This window comes from Carettochelys insculpta, chromosome 6 (assembly GCF_033958435.1).
Source record: "Carettochelys insculpta isolate YL-2023 chromosome 6, ASM3395843v1, whole genome shotgun sequence".
Taxonomy (NCBI): Eukaryota; Metazoa; Chordata; order Testudines; family Carettochelyidae; genus Carettochelys; species Carettochelys insculpta.
In genome coordinates this window covers 106,496,968-106,513,113 of record NC_134142.1, presented here as the reverse complement: position 1 = coordinate 106,513,113, position 16,146 = coordinate 106,496,968, and positions in this window count along the sequence as shown.

The window sequence follows — 16,146 nt, the reverse complement described above, 5'->3', positions numbered from 1 at the left end:
GCCCAGGGATGGGGGTGGGGGCGGGACTGATGAACTTTCATGTTACTCTTAGATGACCCTGTGCCAGCTGGGGGCTCAGGCAGCAAGTCTGCCTAATTCCAATCTGGCATGGGGCTGTCAATTTCCCTCCCCCAGCTGCTTTGCAAAACCTCTGCAAGGAGAAATTGACCAATCCCTCACTAATTGGGACTCAGGCAGCCCTGCTGCTTGAGCCCCCAGCTGGGCCAGGGTTGGCCAATTTCCCCTCACAGAGGCTTTGCAAAGCAGCAGTGGGAGGGAAATTGAGGACCCCACAGTAGCTGGGACTCAAGCAGTCTTGCTGCTTGAGCCCTCAGTGGGTGCTAAGTGGTTAATTCCCCTCCCCCAACCTCTGCAAACCCGGGGGGGAGGAGGACAAAGTGCAAACCTCTATAGTAAGACTGTAACTGTAATAAACATTAGTCAATGTGACATTTCTGAGCAATTGATTCAGCTGGAAAAAGTAGGTGTGCCATGGAATTGTTTGTCTCATTGAAGTGTGCCATGTTACTGAAAAGGTTGGGAACCACTGTCTCACTTAATACATTACAGTAATTTCAAAAGGAAAGTGGGTTTATGGTGAAAAAGAAACAAATACACTCAATTTTTGAAAGTTTCTGGTGGAGAAGTAGGTATTCTCTCTAATGTTCAGAGCAAGTTTCTGGGGTTTAGGACTCTTGGGGGCTAGTCCAAGTTCTACACTGACTTCCTGTAGTACCTTGGGCAAGTCACTTGGGCTCTCTGGGGTTCAGTCAAGGATTGAAATGGTTAGCAGGGAAGGAAGATTGGAGTAGTATTCTCCTAAAGTCTTACTTTAAGCCAATGCAACTCCACTTCCAGTAGACTGCATGCTCTGCTTCATTTCACAGATTGGGTCCCCTTTGGCTGGTCTCAGTCCATTGGCCTTTCCTCTTCAGCTGTGAAATAAATGTTAATATTGCCATTAGATCATAGACATGTAGCATTGGAAGGAACCTTGAGAAATTATCAAGTCCAATCCCCTGTGCTAAGGCAGGACCAAGTAAAGTGACACTGTCTCTGACAGGTGTTTGCTTAAGCCATTCTTTAAAACCACCAATGACGGGGATTTCCACAATCTTTCTTGGAAGCCTACCCCAGGACTTAACTACCCTTTAACATATTTGAAGGCTGTTATCAAAACCTCATTCAGTCTTCTTTTCTAAAACTAAATATGTCTCGGGTTGGTTGGTTGTTGTCTTTCCTCATAGGTGGGTTTTTTAAGACTTTTATCATTTTTTTCTCCTATGGATGCTGCGCTGTTTGTCCTCATCTCTCTTGAAGTGTGGCAACCCAAAATGGACATACTCCTTCCCCTAAAGTCTCACCAGTGCTGAGCAGAGTGGAACAATTGTCTTTTGTGTCTCACATGCAGGACCCCTATTTACACACTGCAGAACGCCACTAGTGTTTTTAGCCATGACATCACATTTTTGACAAATTCACTTTGTGATCCCCTACAGCCTCCGGATAATCTCATGATGAACATTGAGAATATCTGGTGTTTTTCTTTAGGCCTAAGATGTTGAATCTTGTTATATGAGAGGCTAGTCTTCCATTGCCTTCCTGAGTTCAGAGAAAAGCTTATAAAATGTGAACACTAAAGTCTTTAGAAACAGAATAAAATAAATAAAAGAACCAACATATGTTATAAAATCTTCGATTTTCAAGTCAGGATCATGATTTTGGGGGACATCACTCAATTTTAAATGTTTGGGATAAGTGGTACAGTAATAAAATATGTTCCTGGGTATAAACACCAGAATGAGACAACATTAAAGTAGATTGCACAACTCTTCCTATTATGTTTATCCCTCTCCCTTATAGTACACTTGGTCAATAGCAAAATAAATAATAATGTTGAGTCTTCAATTATCACATTGTTAAATGCCTGACCATACTTTGATTTGTTATGACATACACTCAAGAGACAAAATAACAAATGTCAATTAGGTTTATTAATGGGAGCTAATAATACAACTACAGTATAGAAAAAAAAGTTCTATATGATACCAGTCTCTAGGATAGCATCTCGTGCACTGTTCTTGTATTCCCCTGATGTGAAGGATTTTGCCCAAAGTCACACACACAATGCATCTTTTTATATCCAACCCATTTACAAGTAAAAGGTACTGTATGCACCGTCTCAAACTATGCTATTCATTTAGCTTCTGACCTTGTTTTTCAGTTTCTAAGATGTGACTCTTCTCCTTGGTATAAACACATCCCATGGTATTTGGAATACATTTGAAGGAGCTTCTAGGGTACACTAATCATGTTTTGTCCTCTTTCTCTGGGACATTCCAGTACCAGTCTATGAGAATAAGTCTCTACAAGTTGGTATGGTAAAATAATCATATGTTGTCATTCTGACAACTTTCTTCTGTACTTTAGCCAAAGCTTACTTCAGTGACTGCAAGGTATTATGGGTTATGTAATATAAGTGAAGAGGACTGTAGTGAAAGTAAAGGCCCGTTTAGGTTATATGGCTATATAAGTGCTATAATATTTATGAGAGAGAGAGAAAGAGAGAGAGAGAGATAGCCAGCATGTATTGGTCAACAATATGTAAAACTGATTTGCCAACGACTTTTCTTATACAAAATATGTCCATGAAATATTTTTTCAGTTTTCATCTAAATATTTCTTCAAAACATTTTAAAAAATCATAGAAAAAACAAAAAATTAAAACAAGTGGGTTTTTTTTTGTTTTTTAAAACCTGAAGACATCTTGGAATTTTTTTTAATGAAATCCCAAATATTTTAAGTGAAAAATTCCATTTTGTCAAAAAAAACCATTTTGCTTGAAAGACTCTTTCAGAGAAAGAATTCTAGCCATCCTATACTAGGTAGCTCCAATAACACCCCATTACACTGAACACGGGAAGTTCATCCCTTTCAGAGCTGTTATTTCAGGAAAACTTCACTGCAACAATTACATTCAGCTCATATTTTGAAATTTATCATTATGATGAGCTTTCCTCCTAACCACTTCTGTTTTAAAAATCAAAGATGAAATTTTGTAGCACTAGACAGCAGCTCAGGGAGGTGGTTACACACACACGCACACACTGACTCCTTCAATTAAAGCTACTCTGGGTATATGTCTGTAAAATAAGTATAACAATGCATAACCATTTCATAATAATGTGCTGAAATTTTCTAATAAAAGATGTAGACAGTTCATTTACATCATAACATCAGTGGAGCAGTATTCCTGTAGGTCACAGAGGGTCAAAATACAAGGTGCTGATACTACAAGCTATTAATTGAAGATATTAATGCAAACTGGCTAGTTTCTCAGAAAAAAAAAGTGCTTTCTTTCTTGGTCATCTTTTTTTACCTCAGTATTTTACACACATTAGTGAATTACTTACCTACATCACTCCTGTGAGAAAGGGAAGTATTGTTATTTCATTTTAATTACTGGCACGTAAGGCACAAAAAATTATATGGCTTGCCTAGAACAGTGGTTTTCACAGCACAGGTCACAAACCAGTATTTGGTCACGGAATGTCAGGCACTGGGTCACGTTGCTATAGGTAACCAGGTGGCCAGCAGGGGTGCTAAGGCAGGCCTTCTGCCTATCCTGGCCAATTGAAGCTGGGGGGCATAGCTGTAGGTAGGAGCAATATGCAGAGCTGTTTGCCTGCCTCCACCTAGGAGATGGATCAGCCGCAGGCTGCTTCCAGGGTACAGCACAGCCCACAGTGCCAGGATAGGCATGGAGCCTACATTAACTGTGCTGGTGACCAGGAGCTGTCAGAGGTAAACTCATGTCCCAGCCCTGAGCCTCACTTCCTCCACCTGAAGCACCCTCCTGCACCCCAAACCTCTCATCCCTACTCCACCCTAGACTCTGCATTCTAGTCAAAAGACATAATTATGTTGGGTCGTGGGCATCAAAAATTTTCTTCCACTGGGTTCTAGGAAAAAAATGGTTGAAAACCACTGACCTATAAAGTCTATGACTGAGCTGGAACCAGAATCTAGATCTCTCAAGTCCCACCCAGTCTTAACAAAACCATCCTTCTTCTAGAACGCTCAGTACCTTGTGTGCTGCACATCACAGAATGGAAGAAAACGTAAACTATGATCAAATTTAATATGGAAAAGCTCCATTTCAGAATAACCTCAGGACTAACTGCACAGGATGCTGTGGGTGTCAAAGAGTTGATGCTATTCATATCCGGAAGGAGGGAGGGATAGCTTGCATCACTCCTCCAAACATTCATGTGATCTTGTGGGTTGGTTTTCAAGTAGTACTGTATCCTGTTCATTTTCTTAGTCATAGTATTTCCACTTGGCATAGAATAAGTGCAGCTGTTCTGTGAAGCTGGTCTTCAGAGGAAGAGAAAGGCAACCTTCCAAAATTGGATAGAAGGATTAAAATCTTCGGAATCACATTATCAGTATTCCTCTTTCTGAGGAAGTTAGAAGCCACTTTGTAATCTCTGATTATGGTTTTCATGTGGTAACTGAGTCCTGGTCAGATTTTTGTCCTCACTAAAACCAGCAGCACAATGTAATCTTAAAGCTGCAATAAAGCCTCTTCAAAGCATCTGATGTAACCATTGGGGAGCCATTACAAATTAGTATTTACCTTGTGCTGAGGGCTGGTTTCACGTCAGACCATTCCCATAATCTGGAGCAGTTGACATTCTTAAAGTTAAGCACACACCCAAGTGTCTTACTGAACTGGAGCCTTAGAGCTAGATCCAAACAAACAAAATAACGCCCCCCCAATAAAAACAATAAAACAAAATCCACTCTCAAAAACAGGTGCGGTATTGCAGTATTGCACTACTTAATTTTCGCCACCCTGTTGCCTTGTGGAGAAACCATTAGTTAACAGTCCAGGAAGCATCATGACTGGTTTGATGAGACTGATGAGGAAACTGAATGCCTGACTGAGGTAAAAAAGGAAGTGGTTAGGGCCTGGCTCAGCAACATTAGCTGCACAATAAAGAAAGAAGCACATCCCAAGGCAGAAGTCCACTATAAAACAAGGACTTTCAAAACTAGTGGTAGACTGAGAAGGCATGAGAACTCCAGCATCTCGCAGACATTAACAATACAAGATGTTTCTTCAATGCTACGAAAGCCATTTATGGACCAAGAAACCATGGAATCAGTCCCCTGAGATCAAGGGATGGTACCCAGCTCTTGAAATACAATGAAGCCGTTGCTTCTTACTGGCGGGAGCACTATAGTGAGTCTTGAACTGCCCCTCCACCATGGTGCTAGAAGCCCTTGACCAAATCTCTCATCAACTGCCTAGGGACAATACTGCAACACTTCTTACCCTGAGTGAGGTCCAAACTGCCATCAAAGCAGTGAAGTGCAACAAGGCAAACAGACTAGGTGGAATTCCCACTGAAGTCTTCAAAGAAGATGGGGCAGCACTCCACAAACAACTCCAGCTCCTCATTCTCAAGATCTGGGATAGGGAGAAGATGCCATGAAATTTCAGAGACACACTGATCATCAGTCTCATCGTGGCATCTTCCTGCTGGCAACGTCAGGGAAAATTTTAGCTTAAATCCCTGCAGACTGACTCCTGCCATTCTCGGAATAAATTCTCCCAGAATCCCAGTGTGGCTTCCAACCATTCTGAGGAACAGCAGACATGATCTTCACCACCCAGCAACTGCAAGAAAAATGTTGTGAACAAAGCTAAGCTTTATAGATGAGTTTCATAGACCTGACCAAAGCATTCGACTCAGTCAGTCGTAGCGCCCTGTAGACCATCCTCTCAAAGATTGTCTGCTCCATAGCATCTTGAGGCTGCTTCACAACAACATGACTGCCACAATATTGAGCAACAACGGATCCCACAGAAACCCCTTTAGGTCAAAATGGGAGTCAAACATGGCTGCATCATTGCCCCATCACTGTTCTGCAACTTCATTGCCATGACCCTTCACCTCATTGATGGCAAGCTTCCAGATGGTGTGAAGACTGTCTATAGGATGAATGGGAATCTTTTCATTCTCAAGACTGAAGGCTAAAAGCAAGATCCTTGATCATAGAGCTCCAGTAGGCAGATGACAACATGGTTGCTGTTCTTTCTCCCTCAGCCCTTCAGACCATCTTAAGTGCCTTCACCAAAGCATACAAGAGTCTCATCCTCACACTGGACATCAAAAAGACCAAGGTGCTCCACCAACCCCCACCGATGAGACAATCTCATGTACCATCCATTGAAGTCAATGGAGAACTGCTGGAAAATGTGGAGCACTTCCCATACCCTGGAAATTATCTTTCTGTTAAAGTCAACATTGATGTGGAAATCCAGCATCATCTGAGCCATGCAAGCTCTGCTTTTGCCTGCCAGTCAAAGGGTCTTTGAGAAATGGGACATCTATCCCAAGACAAAGCTCCTTGTATACTGTGCAGTGGTTGTTCCAATGCTGCTGTACACATGTGAAACCTGGACAACATAAAGTGTCATTTGAAGGCAACTGAAAAATATCATGAATGCTATCTCAGGAGAATCCTAAATATCTCTTAGGAGGACAGGCACATGAACACTAGCATCCTGGAAGAATTAAACATGCCAGCATTGAAGCCATTATCATTCATGAACAACTTTGTTGGCCTGGTCATGTGGTTCAGATGTCTGATCACAGCCTCCCAAAACAGATTCTGTTTTCCAAGTTGGAGGAAGGACAGGGGAGCACTGGGGGCGGGGGGACTGTGGAAGTGATATAAGGACATGCTGAACACACACATGAAAAAGTGCAGCATCAATGTGGACACTTGGGAGAACCTTGCCCAACACCATCCCCAGTGGAGAACAGTAATCTGTGAGGGGGTGGCACAATTTGAGAGGTCCCACTGCAGTGCAGACGAGGCGAGGTGGAGAAGAAGAGTAGCAAAAACTGCCCTGTGCCCTCCAACAGTTACCAACACCTGCCCCTTCTGTGATAAGACATGCAGCTCCAGAATTGGGCTGATCAGCCATCAACGGACTCACAGATATGAGGGTGAAATGAAGATGTCCTACTTGCTGTCGAGTGACCGCCAAAAAGAAGAAGACTCCACAGTCCCTAATTAGGTGCCAGACTTCCTATACCATGCTTACATGACTAAAAATGAAATTTACGAATGTCTGCATTTTGAGTGGGGAGTCACCAACCTACCCAAAAAAAGAAATACTGAGAAGCAGGGGTATACCTAAGTCTCATCTTGTAAGCGAGTTATGTGTCTGCCTCCCTCCCCTCACAGTTACAGTCATAAATCTTCTGCTTGAGTTACGGGGCTAAGCCGGGTCAGCCCTTCCTTACAAAAACCCAAGGAGACAATGCCTCCGTTATACCTAATAATTAAAGCACTCGTGTAGGATGGGAATTCAAATCCCTCTTCTGCCAGGTGTGGAGCACAGACTTCAGCCTAGCTTTCTCACTTTAACGTCCCAGCTGGTGGGTGGTGGAGTCTTCTTAGGTGAAGTGGCTGTGATGGTGAGGATCTCTCGGTGTTTTCCATTGAAGCTAATCCACTTCGATTAATTAAATATGTATTGGAACATGGACTGGAACCAAGGTGTCCCCTTTTCCAGAATGAGTGGGCATTCTCATTCTGACCTAGCAACATACAAGTATTTATGCAAGGTAGGACATGTTAAATAGGGGGAGAGTGAGAGAAACCCACCCTAGAATACCCCACGGGTACCAAGATTGCAGGGTTCTATACCCTGCTCCACTGCTGACAGAAAAGATCTGACTCCAGGTCTCCCACCCCCTGCATGAGTGCTCTAGTCTCTGGTGTAAGGGGACACTGGCACTGTCTATTCCACCTCCAGCTCTGGGCTGTGGTGGGGTCCAACCTTCAGTTGTGCTCCAAAGCAGCCTCTGAGCACATTTGCCAGATCCAGCCCGATAGGGGAATGAGGCAGAGGAATGCCAAGTTTGTGAATGCAGCTGGTGCTTAGGCACTGAGGTAAATCAGGATTTGGGGGATTTAGTTGGTGGATACCATGTGCACTTACTTGCTTATGGGTTAAGTGGTAGCTGAAAAGGGGGCTCAAGGGAACTAAGTTTTGGACTTAGGGTACCTGATGTGACAGTTAGGCACCTAACTCCTTTTGTGGATCTAGCTATTGCTGTCTTATGTTTGGATGCCTTGGGACTGCTTTGTGACAAAACATCAATATAATACAGAGCTGTATGAATAATGACTGGACTACAGAATGTAGAATTGCAATTACAATTACAACCAAAGGCACGCTATGCTTTTTCATGTTCTCTTTCTAATCTTTTGGCAAAACACACCATTGAGGATTTTCTCCTGTTGTCAATGGGCTGCAATCAATCACCTAAAATCTCCTTTCTGCTGAGAGAACATTCAAGCATTTGACTTACCTATAGCTTGTTTTTCTCCTATAAAAGCTACTTTTATGGTACCTTGCACATCACTCATACTGGAGATTTAATTACTTAGGTTTAACTTGCCTGTCTTTAACCATGAACATTTTCAGTTTCTGTTACCTGTATATAGCTGCCATCTTTCAGCTACGTTCTGGCTGCAGCAGCAGTTGTGTGCATTTTGCGGACTTTCACATCCATCTATTAGTACTTGTTTACACCTCTGTTTGCTTGAGTACAGCCAGTACTCATCAATGGCCATGATGAAAATTGTGACTCTCTCTCCTGTATAGGGCAAAAGCAGGAGATTAAAAATTGTTATGCATGAGCCATGTCAGTCTGATTGTCTGTTTTCATGACTTGGTTTTGTTACTTTCTGAGTGAAACCTAATCACATCATCAGGAAGTGGACACTTATTCAGAAGTAGGGCTGCTGGTATAATTTTATAGTGAAGGTGCTAAGAACTGAACTGTAAACCCTGTGTGTGACGGAAACCACTTCAAGACAAACAGTGCAGTAGCACCCTCAGAACTTGTAGTTCTAGCACCTATGGATAAATGAATCCACATACTCAAAAGATATGCACTCACTATTCTTGCCCTCTTCCCTCCATTTTTCCTTTCCTTTGAGAAGCAGAGAATAAGTTAACAGACTGCCCATGGAGTTTTTTCTTTGATTACATTATATGACTTATGACATGAAAATCACCTTGGAATTTGAGGGGATTACTGCCTCGCAAAACATCAGGAAAGAATTTCAGTCCTCCTTCAAGTAAAAGTGGTCATCAACAAAATATGGTATGACAATAAGATGACCAGACTGGTGTGAGTAAGGCCTCAAGTGGAACCTATTGAAAAATATTTTTCTGTTGTGTCATCTAAACTTTTGGGAAATCCAAAGTTCAGAAAAGTTAACACCGTTATGTTTGTAATGCTGCAAGAATCAGTGTTAGGAATTTTTAAAAAATCCTGGTTTTTTATGTTAGGTCCTGATCCTTTTGGAACTAGTGCCTTTACTCTCATTGAATCAATGGAAACAGGCTTATACCCCAAATTTTGGACTGGAATTTGTTGAAACTAAGGGCTGATTGACTGGGCATGTACACATACATAATGTTTCTTTTTAAGCCATACAAAATCTCTTTACTGTTCCCAGTCCCCCTCTGCAGTTGGGCATGGGCCTGTTACTTGAAGACTTCATTTACCGTTCAAAAGTTTAATTTACTGTATTTCCTTCACTTTTTCTAGAAGATGTTAGAATGTCTTCTATTTCCTGGCAGTCATTTTTTGTTTTAGGGCTGTCAATCTATTATAATTAAGTATGAAATTAAAATTTGTGATTAATCACACTTTTAATAATAGAATATTATCCATTTAAATATTTTTGGTGTTTTCTACATTTTCAAATTTATTCATTTTCAGTTACAATAAAGAATATAAAATAGACAGTGCTCTTTTTTATATTCTTTATTATAAATATTTGCATGATACAAGGCAAAAGAAATAGAATTTCATTTCACCTAAGCCATGTCTACACGTGCACGCTACTTCGAAGTAGCGGCACTAACTTCGAAATAGCACCTGTCATGGCTACACGTGTTGGGCGCTATTTCGAAGTTAACTTCGACGTTAGGCGGCGAGACGTCAAAGTCGCTATCCTCATCAGGAGATGGGGATAGTGCCCTACTTCGACTTTCAACGTCGAAGTACGGACCGTGTAGTCCTTGCGCATCCTGCAACTTCAAAATAGAGGGGTCCACCATGGCGGCCATCAGCTGAGGGGTTGAGAGACGCTCTCTCTCGAGCCCCTGCGGAGCTCTATGGTCACCGTGGGCAGCAGCCCTTAGCCCAGGGCTTCTGGCTGCTGCTGCGGCAGCTGGGGATCCATGCTGCATGCACAGGGTCTGCAACCAGTTGTTGGCTCTGTGTATCTTGTGTTGTTTAGTGCAACTGTGTCTGGGAGGGGCCCTTTAAGGAAGCGGCTTGCTGTTGAGTCTGCCCCGTGACCCTGTCTGCAGCTGTGCCTGGCACCCTTATTTCGATGTGTGCTACTTTGGCGTGTAGACATTCCCTCGCAGCGCCTATTTCGATGTGGTGCTGCGCAACGTCGAAGTTGAACATCGACGTTGCCAGCCCTGGAGGATGTGTAGACGTTATTCATCGAAACGCTACATCGAAATAAGCTATTTCGATGTAGGCTCCACGTGTAGACGTAGCCCTACTGCAAGTACTGCAATCTCTTTACCATGAAAGTGGCACTTACAAACGTAGATTTAAGTATAAAAATAACTACATTCAAAAATAAAATACTGGACCCTACAAGTCCACTTGGTCCTACTTCTTGTTCAGCCAATCACTCTGACAAGTTTGTTTACTTTTGCAGGACATATGCTGCTTTGGCAGAGGCAGTGGATGGAGCTCTGGGCCCCTCTGAGGTGCCACAGAAACACTGCACTGCGGGGCTCTGAGGAAGACATTTAACTGGAAGAGAACTAAGAGTATGAAATGCAGAGACCATGCAAAACTAAAATAGCACACTTTTTCAAGAATACAATTAGAGGGAGTATGTGTGCATTACACGAAGTACCAAGTAGTAACAACAACACAAGTGTATGTTGGAAGGTGATTATGAGCCTGGGCACCACCAATCCCCCACCTTGCCCCAGAGCCTACAGTGGCTGATGGCTGTGCTGGGTATAGTGAGTTCCAAATCTGTCCTGTAACACATGACTATTTGTATGCTACAGAGATTATGTGCAGTGAGACCGGTAGACAGCAACATTTCAACAACCAAGTTACTTTACTCTTTTAAAGACAACGGCACTGTAGAAAAATGCTGAATTGTTGTAACTTCCAGTTAAAAGACCTGAGTCCCTCTCCTTTGTGAAACAGAATCACTGTTATGATTGTGATGACTTCTACTGTAACCATGGGCCAAATTTTACTCCTTTATATTCCATGATTCCAGGGACATTGCAAGGTACAACTGAGAGCAGACTTTGGCCTCATGTCTGCTAGAGAGTTGTCAGCGACTGTCCCGTTGACACCAGGCCAACGTTTGTCACATTTCACCACCCATAGTGGTTCCATAAAAAACTTTACTTTTAATTTTCAAATTACCAACCTAGTTGAGAAAGCATCTGTCCCTAAATCCTAAAAAGCTATCATTCCTTCTGCTTGAGACAGCAGCATCTGCACCACTGTGACACTGAGAAGTATGAAGAACGTATGCATATTTAGCTACTTATTAAGTACTTGGAAAATGTTTCACTGGATGCCTGGCATACAGTGCCTGTTGACAGTACAGATGCAAGTTTAGCTAGATATCCACCTGTATTTTATTCTAAGACGGTAGTGTAGCCAGGGTGGTATAAGTGGGTGGGCCCTTACTTTAGGTGCATGGGCAGTGATGGGGCTACCTCTCCTCCCTCCAGCTGGCCATGGGGAAGGGATCGATACACTGGCCAGCCGCCTGTAAAAATGAGGGCCCAATAAATATGTATGCCTTCTGGGGAGGGTTATTGGAGGCTTCCCCTGTTACTCTGCGCCGTGCTCCCAGTGGGGAGCAGGATTGGGGTGTGGGTGTACCTCTATGCACCACCCCATGCTCTGAGCGGGGTCAGGACATTGGGGCTTGCCCCATTCTGGCTAATGCTCCCAGTCAGGAGCTGGGTCGGAGTGCTGGGGTTGACCTGCTCCTGGCTGGTGCTCCCAGTGGTGAGTAGGGTTGGGGTTTGCTCTGCTCTGCCTGCCTGGCTCACTGCTCTGAGTGAGGAGCCGGAGTTTGGGACTGAGGGTTTTCCCAACTCTAGCTGCCCCCTGCTCCTGACAGAGAGTGGGGTCAGAGCACTAGGCTCACCACAGCTCCAGTGCTGCAGCCACATAGCAGGACTGGGGGCGTACAAGATAGGAACACCAGACAAATGGAGCAGGCCTACCCAGCTCCATTCTCTGGCCCCTGCTGGCAGACCCAGTGGAGAGGGTTAAGCACCTGTATCCAAGTGGGAACAAAGCCAGGACTGGGGTTGGATGGGTCTGGATCTTAAGTGGGTGGGCATGGCTCATCCATGGCTGTGCCTCTGTTCTAAGATTATATCTACATGGGGGCAAAAAATCCATAACAGGCCCATGTCAGCAGACTCAGGCTCACAGGGCTCAGGCACCTAGGCTGAAAAATTGCTGTGCAGAAGGTGGGACTTGAGCTGGAGTCTGAGCTCTCGGATTCTGTGAGGATGGAGTTGTCCCAGGGCTCTGAGCCCGAATTTCTACACAACTTTTAGCCCCATGGTCCGAGCCCCAAAAACCTTAGTCTAAGCTAGGCCAGTTGTGCCCTGGCCCTGTGTAGCCAGCCATACCCTATAGGACTATAGTATGCTTCAGTCCTACACTGAGTGTAATTTGGCCAAACCCGAGGCTCTGACCCATGTGTGTTAGACCTGGGATACAAGTGTGCATGAACTTGTTTGCTAAATTGAAGCTCATGATTCTGCCCCAGGAAAGCTATGATTAACTCAGCTCATTTCTTGTCAAAGCTACTCCTATAAATCTCTTCCACCATGTCAGGAAAGACCTCTGGCTTTATCTGCATGGAGTAAAGGGATTGAGAATTTGTATTTTGAGTCATCCTCCATAGGAGCATGTTCTGCTGGAGCTAGATCACCAATCAAGTTGCTATTGAACTCTGGTAGTATACTGAGGAGGAGTCTTTATGAGTGAATTCAGTGGGACCTAGAGTTAGGCAAATAAGGTTGCCAGCTGAGTAATAGTTTAAAACTGGACAGGCTAGCAGCAGAGCTGGAGGGAAGCCAATGCTCGAGAGATAAAAAAGCAAAACAAATCAAAACCCAACCTGTTTCAAAACAAGTCCAAAATGAATCTTGTCCATTTTTGTTCAGCAACACCTGGTGACAGACAAGTAAGCCCCAAACAAGGCCAGTTCTCTTTTCAATTGGCACTGCCCACTTCAAACAAATAAGCCCCAAACAAGTCATACTTCAAAAGGGACAGCTTTTGTTTTTGTTTTTGTTTTTTTTTTAAATTCCCGATACAGAGCAGCAAGCAGACATAGTTCCCCCTCCAAATCCCCGCCTGCCCCAGTACCCAGCCAACAAACAAGCAATCCTGTGGGGGCACACACCACAGCCCAGGTCAACACCACATGGTAGGCAGGCAGATTCTGTCCCCTCTGCCAACCTCACCCCCTGTATCCACCAAAACCAACAAGCAGCCCCCACCTGCACACATGCTCCCCTGTCCTCAGCCCTATCTAGTTGGAGCTCCTCGGGGGGGTAGGCAGGAATGAGTCCAGCATCTAGAAGGATTTCCAAGTGTCTGAGTCTAAGCCTCCTCTGTGTGAGTCTGATGCTGAGATGTTGAAAACAAAAACCAGTGTGGAGTCTGTCTGGAATAAAAGCAGCATGGGACTCTGCCCTGCCCTTGGTTCCCTGAATCCTTTCTGACATCAGCCTGTAGTTTCCTGTCAGACTGATCTAGAGCATTGCCCTCTCTCCATTAGCCCTGGAGAGTGCCAGTCTACAGTCTTCTCTAGGACCTCTCTTCAGGTTGTAGGGATTGTGCCCCCAGGAGGAAGTCAATCATGCTTTCCAGTGGGAAATTAATTAAAAAAAAAAGAAAACCACCAACCACTTGGGAAGCCTCAAGTAAAACAGATAAAACAAGCAACAAGCCACTTCAAGAGGCATGGAAGCCCAAAAGCAAGCAACAAGCAATTCAAAGAAATCACAAGTGAAAGTGTGCTTAAAGCATACCCAAAAATGCAGAATTGGGCTTGAAATAAGCCATATTGTCAACTTCCCCTGCCCCACCTTTTCCCGCTGAGGCCTCACCCTGCCCAATTTCTTCCTTCAAGGCCCTACCTTGTCCCCTGTCTTCCCTCTCCATGTCACTCATTGTTGTCCCTTCTGACCCACCTGGGTCAGGAGGGACTTGCCTGTGGAGCAGGGCTGGGAGCTACACCCATGTGTTATGAGTAGGAGGCTGTCTCAGCTGAGTAGGGGCTTGGGCAGGTGATGAACTGTTGCTCCCCCACCTCCAGCCACCTGCAGTAACTGTGCTTTGAGCATCCAGTAAGTAGATCTGCTGACTGGACAGTCAGGTCCCCTTTTTGACTGGACTCTCTGGTTGAAAACTGGGCACTTGGCCACTCTATTTTGAATTCATCCCACACAATCTGTGTGTAAAAATTTCATTTTTATCATGCAGTGACTTAGGAGAGATTTGCAAAAGCATCTCACTGCCATTTGTGCTTTTGGAAATCTCCCTTTCGATATTTTGCATTCTCCTCACCCCCGCCCCCTGCACAAAACAAAACAAAACAAAACAGCAAAAGCAGTCCATCCACACTATTTTTGAAAGGCCTTTTGGAGCTGAGTGCAATAATAAAAGCATTTAAAACCAATAACTCCAGTTGTTACCATTCTTAAAACTCAGAAATGGCTTGGCTGAGCATTTGCAATACAAATTGCTCAGAGCAGTTTGCTCTGTGGGTTAAACCTCGCATACCAGAAAGTCCACCTGAAGATAAGGCAGAGGAGAAGATTTTAAAAAAGGTTGAATAACTCAGACACCGCTGGTTTGCAGGAAGTGTGCATGTCAACCGGCAGTAGCAGGAAGAATTCTGTTAAGCATTTTCTCTTTATATTGTATTCCAAATCTAGAGTTAGGCAAATACCGAAGTTGGCATCGCACTTCCAATCGTGTGTATAACAGGTGCACTTGCAAACAATGAGCACACACTTGTTGCTCTCACAGAACCCTTGGGGCTGAATTGGGCCTGTAGGTATATGTGGTTTGAAGAGTCCCTCTTTGCCAGCCTGCAATAGGATTACTGCCATGTACAAGAGTCTCAGAGGGGTAGCCATGTTAGTCTGAAGAAGCAACTCAGAAGGCCTGATCAGTTCACAACACCTGACATTCTAGACAAATACTGTAATGGCATATAGTGCCTTGTAAGTTATCAAATGAAAGCCAGTAACACGCTGCTCATTAATATCATTGTGAAATGTATGTGTTAATACTAAATGCTAAATTATGGATATTATGTTTTAATGCCTGTAACCAAAATGGAGAAATCAGTTTTCTCCCAGAGAGGGCAGAAGGTAGTTTCTAATGTAAATTGAGCATCATGGAGCCAACTACAACAGGAGCTGCACTTGCCTGGAAGTCAAGAGGAAAAGCCAGGTTAACAAGGGTGGGCCAGGGATGGGGAGAAGAGGAAGAGGAGGATGTGAAATCAGCCTGGAAAGATACTGGAATCTGAATCCCAGGGGTTCATGTTTGACTCTGGAAAAAAGACAGTGAAGTTGGGGGAATACAAGAAGTTGCACAAGTCCATTTCATTACACATTTACCACAAAGACCTCTAGCAGAGCATAGAGGAGTCATGAAAATCTGGGCCATGATCTGACTCAAAATCAGCAAGCTCCACAGAAAACCTTGGTGGGGGAGAAAACTGCTTTAGTTGAAGAAGTGTAGCTTGCTAAAGTTATATTTAGTTTGTTTGAAGCAAGTTGTACTGTTTGGTTTATAAACAATTCAGTTGTCACTAGCCGTCTTCAGGATCACTGAAAACGCTGTCTCTTTATTTTATCATAGGCAGATCTCAGTGCTGTGATACATTAAGCAAAGTGTGAATTCTTAGCCGAATCAAACAACCTGATGTGTACATTGTCTCTTTTGAGTCAGTGGACTTGATAATTCCTTTAAGTGACCAGGGCAAGGTTGT